This window comes from Callorhinus ursinus, unplaced genomic scaffold (genome assembly GCF_003265705.2).
Source record: "Callorhinus ursinus isolate GAN/ISIS: 27379988/994484 unplaced genomic scaffold, GSC_fseal_2.0 scaffold9, whole genome shotgun sequence".
Taxonomy (NCBI): Eukaryota; Metazoa; Chordata; class Mammalia; order Carnivora; family Otariidae; genus Callorhinus; species Callorhinus ursinus.
In genome coordinates, this window is record NW_027397071.1 from 32239604 (window position 1) to 32249949 (window position 10346).

General features: G+C 36.5%; 1 pseudogene; it reads right to left on the reverse strand.

Moving 5' to 3' along the window:
* Window positions 1–465: 465 nt before the first annotated feature.
* Window positions 466–1885, reverse strand: LOC112824139 (elongation factor 1-alpha 1 pseudogene; annotated as a pseudogene).
* Between the last annotated feature and the right edge of the window lie 8461 nt (window positions 1886–10346).

The following is a 10346-nucleotide window of genomic DNA, read 5'->3' on the forward strand; positions in this document are numbered from 1 at the left end:
TAAAGTCAAATTCAATACTTTAAGTACTGTACTAGACACAAGAAAAAAGGTGTCTTTGATAGCATATTTATAGAGTTAGGAAAATCATAATGAGGAGACTAGGAACTGAAAACTCTTGAGTGTTTTGGAAAGAATTAGTTTCTAGAAATAGAAAAGTCTATAGAGTAACCTGAAAGTCATTCAACTGAAGGATTTTTTTCCTCATTAGACATTTGTTTTAACAGGTCTCAAAATTTTGTGACAGATTTTTGATCAAGTTGCTTCCATTAAAAAGTACTGATTTTAAAAACTAACAACTTAAAACTGCCACACACACACACACACACACACACACACACACATACACAAATGGTCCACAGAACATTCTCTTTTCCTTCTGAAAGTTTTACGATGCATTGTTATCATTAACCAGTCTTCTACTATTAAACTTAAATGGTTAATTGACACAAACAGTTTTGAGACCGTTCTTCCACCACTGAATGAGACTGGGGTGGCAGGTATTGGGGATAATATTCATTTAGCATTCTGAGCTTTCTGGGCAGACTCGGTGACCTTGCCAGCTCCAGCTGCTTTCTTGTCCGCTGCTTTGATGACACCCACAGCAGCCATCTGTCTCATGTCACAAACAGCAAAACGGCCCAGAGGAGGATAATCAGAGAAGCTCTCAACACACTTAGGCTTGCCAGGAACCATATTAATGATGGCAGCATCACCAGATTTCAAGAACTTGGGACCATCTTCCAGCTTTTTTCCAGAACGACAATCTACCCCTTCAGCTCAACAAACTTGCAGGCAATGTGAGCTCTATGATCATCCAGCACAGGTGCATATCCAGCACTGATTTGGCCTGGATGGTTCAGATTAATCACCTGAGCCAAAGCCAGCTGCTTCCATGGGTGGGTCATTTTTATGGTTATCAGTCACCACAATGGACATCTTTGACAGATACATTCTTGACATTGAAGCCCACACTGTCCCCAGGAAAAGCCTCACTCAAAGCTTCATGGTGCATTTCAACAGACTTTACTTCAGTTGTAACACCGACTGGAGCAAAGGTGATCATCATGCCAGGTTTAAGAACAGTCTCCACTCGGTCAATAGGCACAGTACCAATACCACAAATTTTGTAGACATCCTGGAGAGGCAGATGCAAAGGCTTGCCAGTTGGACAAGTTGGTGGCAGAATGCAATCCAGAGCTTCAAGCAGTGTTGTTCCACTGGCATTCCCATCTTTACGGGTGACTTTCCATCCCTTGAACCAAGGCATATTAGCACTTGGCTCCAGCATGTTGTCACCATTCCAACCAGAAATTGGCACAAATGCTACTGTGTTGGGGTTGTAGCCAATTTTCTTAATGTAGGTGCTGACTTCCTTAATGATTTCCTCATATCTCTTCTGGCTATAGGGTGGCTCAAGGGAATCCATTTTGTTAACACCAACAATTAGTTGTTTTACACCCAGTGTGTAAGCCAGAGGGCTTGCTCTCGGGTCTATCCATTCTTGGAGATACCGGCTTCAAATTCACCAACACCAGCAGCAACAATCAGGACAGCACAGTCAGCCTCAGATATGTCTGTAATCATGTTTTTGATAAAGTTTTTGTGTCCTGAGGCTTCAATGATGGTCACAGAATACTTGCTGGTCTCAAATTTCCACAGGAAGATATCAATGTTACATGATAACATGTTCACGTTCAGCTTTCAGGTTTATCTAAGACCCAGGCTGAAGGAGCCCTTTCCCATCTCACCAGCCTCCTTCTCAAATTTTTCAATAGTTTTTTATCTATCCCACACATCTGTAAATCAGATGACCAGTAGTGGTAGACTTGTATGAATCTGTGTGTCCAATGACGACAATGTTGATATGAGTCTTTTCCTTTCCCATTTTGGTTTAGGTTTAGCAGTGGTTTTCACAATACCTGTGTTCTGGCGGCAAACCCATTGTGAAAAAAAAGCCAGCTGAAGAAGAATTTAACTTATTTTGCACATTTTTAGAGGACAGAAATAGAGAAATAATAAATGGAAGTTATGAAGAGGTGGATTTTGGATCAAAATAAAGACCTTTCTTAAAAATTAGAGTACTGAACAATGGAATGGATTTCCTCAGAAGGTGAGGATTTCCTCATTGCTGGAGTTACACAAATAGATGTGGAATGGCCAGCATCCCTTGTTGACTCTGTAAAGTAGAATGAAATGAGAAGATTTATGATGAAATGATTTGGTGTAGCAGACAGTGGCACAAAATATCCAAAAGTCAGAACTTTAGTCCTGGCACTTCATTTTCCTGACCACATGACATACATGCTGACCTCTTTGACTTCATTTTCTCATCTGAAAAATGGAGACAAGAGAATCTGCTCCAAATGGTTGCTGTGAGCACTGAATGGGATCAAGTAGCTGAAGGCAATTTTCGAGTGCTATGAAATAGAAATTATTATTATTTATGTTGTTCATAAGAAAAATAGTAATAGTCATGTGCATTATTTCAGTCTCTGTGGTCCTAGGAGACAGACAGAATAATTATCTTCTTACACATAAGAAAAGTATCAGATTACAAGTGACCTTCCCATAGAGATATAGCTGGTCAATGAGTGGCAGAACTGGGAGTCAAGACTTCTCCCATAGAGCTAAGAATGATTTCCCCTGCAGCACACCACCTTTATGATGAAGGAATCTGTGACATTTTATAGTTCCCGAAGTACTTTAGACTGAAGTCACTCAAGTAACAATAGACTCTGTTTAGACATCGTTCTTCAAGTGATATGCATATGTGATTTTTCACTCAGGGTACCAGGATAAAAATAACACATGTTGGCTAGATCTACCCTTTCTTTAGTAAACAGCACCTTTCTTTAATAAATGTTGATAGAACTTTTGTCAAATAGGAGCTTTAAAAAAGACACACCCAGGGATTACTCAAGATGAACAGAATACCCACTATGGAATACCGCACATATATATGAAATTATAAATGATATGCCCAACAACTACTATTACTTTTAATGTTAATTACTATCCACATTATTCTGGTGACTGACTGGATCATATTTCTGTTCTTGTCCTTTACATCCACTGTCTTTCTCTGCATGTTCTCTTATTTAAATGCTCTAGTTCTTGATCCCACAGTGGGATCATTTCTTTGTGACAAGGGAGATATACTCTCTACAGGATGTTCTCAGTAATGGTTCAGTGTTCAGTCACATAAATGCAGATGGTTTGCCTAAACTATTCACAACTTAGAAACTATTTTGATGTCTATTCCTAATTGCTGAAACATAAATGTTTCAAGGAAGGACATTTAGGAGATGTGACTATCTTTGTTCTCTATAAAAACCCGATATTCTTTGTGAAAATTTTCTGGGGCTTCGATGGCAGAAATTTTTATGGTTTTCTTTGCATTTAAGGGTAGAAAATGAATATCTTCTAGTCTGAGTACTACTTTGTACCCCTTCTGCTATTACTTAAATTTTCTTTCTTCTGTCTTTTCCCATTTTTGCCATCAAAAGTTCCCCCCACGTCCCCACCCATTTATAAAATTTAGGATTAAAAGCTATTTTGCTATGACAAAGTGTTTTCTCAACAGGAGCTTGTTGTTTAACACTTCAGTTGCTCTTTGATACATTTAATCTCATAAATATACACCAGAAAAGTTGAGAGAAAGTGGTTAGATAGCCGCCTTTGATTTTCTTTTCCTGTTAAAAGCTCACAATTCACTAGCTAAGTTGTTTGTGTATATTTTTGTATTCTTTTTATCTGACAAAATGTACAATTTTAAAGGACCTGTGAATTTTTTAATCACATGGAGTTTTAATGCCAACTCTCTGCATTGTGTCACAGCATAAGAGGAAGGTCAGTCATGAAGCTTTAGCTCCACCAATAATTCAGAATCTCAATAAACTGGAAAATGCCCCTCCCTAGGAAGTCACAGCAGGATCCTTCATCCCTTTTATACCTGTTATATATTTTTGATATTAACATAATGGAGTTTATAAATCCATTGAAAAGGAAACATACATAGACTTCCTAGCAGTAAATATAGTCATTGCCTTTGACTTCAGAATGGAGAAGAGGAAAATCCAAAATTTTTCTATTTTGAGAGGAATAACAATGGCACCAATCCCGGGGCCAGTTCGTTTTTCTCTAAAAGCCTCTGACTGGCAGGAAAAGGCCCACTTTCCTCTACGCGGAAGTGCTGTGCACGTGCCACAGTTTGTACTTTCATGTTCAGGGGGCATTTCAAGTACTATCCACTTATATTCCATTACAATCGATTGAATATTATACATCAAAAAGTAGAGAGAAAATGGTAAAGATTTTATGAATGCAAGCGAAATGATTAGAGCTCACAAAAGCTTTGAATTTTGAAACTTGGCTTCTATCTTGTCCTTACATAAGCATCTTTGATCTTCTCTTCACCCAGCTTTTTAGATGACTTTTATGTGGTCTTAAAACTGTTTTATTATTTTAGGAGAATTAGTCATGTAGACTTTTTTAAAAAAATTTTTTCTATAGAGGTTATTTTTAAAAGGAAGTTTCCATTCCAAGTCAGGGGATTTCTCAAACCAGATGGAATTAGCATTTACTCTTCTGTGTGTTGTAAGGAAGAATAGATGGAAGGGTTAGTTAAGTTCTAATCTTAACTCTTCCATAAAATAATGTTGTGACCTTGGGCAAATCATTCATCTGATCCACTTTAATTTTCCTCTTCCCACGATGGGCTACTTGTCACTTTTTTTTTTTCAGGATTAAAAGAGTTAATTTTGAAGAGACTTGAAAATTATCTTACAAACGTGAAGTGTTATTAATGTAAAAATCCAAGTTTTGAGGTTAGATTTATAATAAACATTGTTTAATAAATAAGAAGAAACTGCATAAAGGACAGTCAGCCTCCCTTCAGATTGTATTGTTTTCCTATTAATAGCCACCCTCGATTGTGCCTTCATGTGCAGTGGCAAGTTGCCAAGGCTTTGCAAACTTTTCCTGTGGGGAACCCCTTAAGCGTAATCTCTCAGAATAGAGACAGGATTAGGAAACACCTGGAACTCTTGGTTTCTGCATGTGGGCCAACCATTGGAAAGTCTCCAAATAATGGAATTTTCACTATTCTTATGGTTCTACAACCATTGATTTACTATTTGCTCTATTGAATAAATGATTTTTGAGCACTTTCTCTGTCATAGACACTGTTCTGCACATTAGAGATACAGTGGCAAACAAACAAGAGACCATGTCCTTCTACTTTGAAAAGGAAGCCGACTCCAAGGGAAATTTTGGTGAAGCAAGTAGCAATTTTCCAGTAAGTCAGAGGTAGGCTCTCTTTGTGATGCAGAAAAATTTACCTTCACCTCCTTTTTCCTTTCTTTCCAAGTGTACACCTGAGCAAGGGTTTTCATTCTATTCCTGCTTTTCATTTTTCCTGACTTGAGTAATGCAGTCAGTCCCTAGCCATGGCACTCCTTGTCACATCTATGTTGATTTCTACCATGTTCTGTCATTTGTCTCTTTTGGTCTTTTGATCAGTGTGTGTAAAGCAATTTTTTCCTAAAGTATTTGCCATGAAAACAAACCTCATTTGAAGGCTCTGAGAAGTCCTACAGTAAAGAACTATCTTTAACATAATTTAACAAAGAGTTTTCCAAACTTATTTTGACCACAAATTGTGTCTCACCCCAACTCTCCCCTAATACTATCCCTTAGGGCTTATTATCTGAGTATCACATTCTAGGAACTGCTGCGTTAAGCAATCTTCAAAACCCCTACTAACCTCTTTCTCATAACTCTCTCTCAAAGGCAAGGTCTTTATAAAAAGGTTGAAACAAGAACATTTTTTCCCTTAGCAATATGTTTCCAAATTAAATATATATATATATATATAGCAAATATATAGCTATTAGATGATTTGTTCTAATTACTGAAAGATAAGAAATACAAAGCATCTGTTTTAAAGATAAGCATATTTATTCAAAATAAATTGAGAATAGAATTAAACAGATCAGCACACTGTAGTATTAGAAAATGTTGATGGTCTGAAAGAAAAAAAAAGTTAATTGTATGAGGAAGGTGCTAAAATGATAACAGCTATTGAATTATGTAGCTAGGGGAATCTAGTAATATTTCTAAAACCTTTGAAGATATCACCTTGACATAAAACACCACTATTTAACACATAAACTAAGGCTTTCGTGGAACATTAAGACATGAGTTGAGGTCTGGAGTTCATGGGTTTATTCCATTCTTTCCCTTTTTTTTAACTTTGTTGAGAAATAATTGACAAACATAATTGTATATGTTTTATGTGTACAATGTGATGATTTGATATAAATATACATTGTGGAATGATTACCACGATCAAGCTAATCAGCATAATCACCTCCTCACATAGTTCTCTCTCTTTTTTGTGTGGTGACAGTGCTTAAGATCTATTCTCAGCCATTTTTCAAGTGTACAATATCATGCTATTAACTATAGTCACCATGTTGTACGTTAGGTCTTCAGAATTTATTCTTGTAACTGAAAATTTGTACCTTTGACTTACAGCTCCCTATTTGTCCCTCCCCCTAGCCCCTGGCAACCACCATTGTATTCTCTATTTCTATAAAATTGGCATTTTGTTTGTTCGTTTTTTATATGTTTTTGGTTTTGTTTTTTAGATTCCACCACCATAGACGTGATAGCATACAGTATTTGTCTTTCTCTGGCTTATTTCACTTAATATAATGTCCTCGAGATTCATCCATGTCATCACAATGGCTGGATTTCTTTCTATCTCAGGGATGAATAATACTTCAGTGTATATACACCACATTTTCGTTATTTATCTCTTGAAGGACACTTCTTTTGCATTCATCTGTTTTTTATTCTTATTTTATTCTTGCTTTAATTAAAAATCTTATAAAAATGTCCTGATTGGAATGCCAATTCAGTAACTTTTCTTGACAGTATTGTGAACAGATTTTATTCAAGTCTTTTCTGGCATGTGGTTGTGTTATATAGCTGCTTGCAAGGATCTAAGGAATGATGAAGTCTTATCTCTCAGTTATAGATGAGGATGTCTTTTGCAAGGACTGGCATCTATGTCCTTGTTTTCCCCTTCTTGTTCCTTAACTCTGCTGATCCTCCATGTTCTGCCATATTTTGGATCTTCTCTCTTTTCATTCTAGACATTCTCTCTGGGGCAATCCAGCTTTCATGGCTTCATTATATTTGTATATATTTGACTCTGAAGAGATAGATCTTTAAGCAAAATGTTTCCCCTAAGCTCAAGATCTAAACATATCCTCCTGTGGATGGCCCTTCCCTGTGCCACAATCCACTCATTTACAACATATCGAAACTGAACCCTTCATTTTTTACCTTAACCCACCCTGATACCAAGCACATAATGCAGAACATGCTTTATTTGCATTTCACTTCTATCTTTTGCAGATGTCTATCTTAGCATCTATAGTATTTTACTCTTTTCTGTTCAATGACAGTCTTCCCTTATTATATTCTAAACTTCTCAAGAGCAGCAATTAAAGATATATTTTTATTCTTTTTTATCCTTATGTAAATATTTTATCCTCAGCATATAGCATAAGGTCTGGCATATAGAAAGTTCTCGATGTCTTTTTGCATTGAGTAGATCAGTCCAAGGAAAGAGACAAAATCAGGTGATGGGCTCTAGGGAAAGTGTGGCACTATGGTTTAGGAAGATATATTATCCTGAGAAGATAAATCTCTAACTGTGGGGTGAGTTCCAGGGAAAAAAACATAAGATCCCAGGTGTACTATAAAAGTGGGTGAGAGTGAGGCTGACTTCCCATTACTGAACCTAAGAGTCAGGCTTCTGTAGTAGAGGTTTTGCCTCTACTGCCTTGGCAACTAATAGCGTGTATTAATGTTGTGTGTTGCCTTTCTCTCTTCCAAACTGGAACTTCATGGAAGGCAGAACCCTACCACAATCATTTTTGTGTCTGTGATCCTTAGCTTAATGCCTAGAATACAGTAAACACTCAGCAAATACTGTTAGATAAATAAACGGCCTAGTTAGTAAAACTGTTTGAGTCTTATTCTTATGATATGTAACTTAGAAAAGGTAATAACTACCTTAGTGGTTATTTTAATAATTTAAATGGGAAACTGTAAGTAAAGCAGCACTCACAATGATTGGATGGAAAGTGCTATAAAAATACATCACTCTCCTTAATGTTTACTACTCTAAGACCAGAATTGTTTCCAAGGTTTGGAAGAAGAAAAGGGAGAAAGAAATGATAATGTGTTTTGCGGGCCTACCAAATGTCTGTGCTTTCACATATTTCAGAGACTCTTCTGTGAAGGAAGTAGACCATTTTCCAAGGAAGAAAATGGATGCTTCATGAAATTAAGTGCCCAGCCCAAACCAAACATTTAAAAGGAGAAGTGATGGGACTGAAAACTACAGCTTCTGAGTCCGACTCATGAGCTCTTTTCACTGTAAGGAATAGGAATTAAATTTCCTCAGTAGCCGTGGGCAGGTGGGGTCAGACATGGGGAATCATATAGGAGGTTAATGTTTGGCCTCATATAAGATAAACTGATCATGTTAATTGTGCAGGGAGACTGGTACAGCCACAACCAAGACTTTTCAAAGAAAGTAATATTAACTAATACTTAGCCAATGTTCTCTTCACCAATCACAACTTAATCTTTAAGTATCTCTGTATTCCCAAGAACCTCTCTGAGCTTAAAAAATACATCTTTCTAATATTAATCACTGGAAGAAAGGGGTGGTATTGTGAAGAAGCAGTGTCAATCTGTAAAATCTCTTCTCTTGGGATCTTTGTATAATGACTAGCATATTTTTCCCAATTTAAGGAGCTTTTCCATTCTATTTCCTTGTATGGGAAGACTCCAGTTTTGGGGATGATGATAAATGGATCCTTAATCACTCCCATTCTTACTCCTGTCTTCTCTCCTCCATCTCAGACTTGCTCTCAGGTCTTTTAAGTTTTTCTTCTTGACTTCATTTTTCTACATTAACAGATTTGGCAGAGCAGCTTGGAAAACCTCTGGGAGCAGAAAACCACATATTTAAATGTTTACTGCAGCTGGGGAATTATAGCTACATCCACTCCAACAGATGACAGGGATGCCATATTTAAATGTCTGAGGGGTAGCTTACAGGGGTTTTAATGCATTGTCTTTCTTAGGTCCAAAAGACTGAAACCTATCTAATGTCCTAGGTTAAACTGCAGAATGGTCTAGTCCTGTTAGCCTATGAAATAGAGTCATATTTGTTATTTTACAGTCTACATGCTCATACAGTCACACATGAGGTTTTCCTGAATGATTTTATGAATAATAATTTAGCCATGCATTATGCAGACCCAGGAAAGAATCTCTTCCTTACTGATTCTTAGAGGAGACTTAGGTTCTCATGTGGTAAAAACTGCTTCATAGGTCTTTGGAATAATGAAATATAAGGATTTTTTTTCTCCTGATAATTAAAACCTTAAATGAAACATATATCATCGTCTTATAGGATTAAATTAATAATGAAAGTATTAAATTCTCTAGAAATGCTTATTGTGGTATATGTTCTTTATTATTTTAAGGTAGTTTGAAAAGAAGAAGCGGTCTTGGGCATCATAAATGTAAAATTATATTAACTATGCAATCAATAAGAAATTACCAACAGACACAAAAATAGTATTGAATGTATGACATAATATAGACCAAGTCTCCACTGTATTTAAAAATGGAAGCAAGTATTCTTATTGCTGGGTTTAAAGAGAACACAACAAACTATAAGCTCCATGAAAGCAAAATCAATTTTTCATTATCTCCTTCAGTTTATAGTCCTACAGTAACTTGCAGTTTTGGGTAGTACTTAAGAGCCCTAGGTTCTAGAGCTCAAGTGTCAGATTAAAAACAGGGTCTTTGACTTAAGGGCATGATGGCCTTCAACAAATCACTTCAGCTTCATGTGCCTTGGTTTCCTTGTCAGCAGTAGTGGGAGACTAATACTTATTTCATATGCACATTGAAGGAGGTAATATGCTAAGAGTGCTTACAGTAATGCTCAGCACATGTAAGACCTATATAAGTGTTTGCTATTATTATTGGTGCTTTTATTGTTGTTACTAAAATTATCACTAGTATTATTGACGTAATGTCTTACAGTTAACTGATGATGAGGAATAAATTAATGAATGTACCCTAAACTACATTTTTTCCCTTTTTGTCACAAAACAAACAAAAACTTCCACTGCAAGATTGAATGCATGTTAGTTGCTAGTCAGGCCTTAAACAAGAGAGCACACAAACACACACACACACATTGTGAAGAGTTCTATGAAGGAAAAGAATAGGATAAAACAATAGAG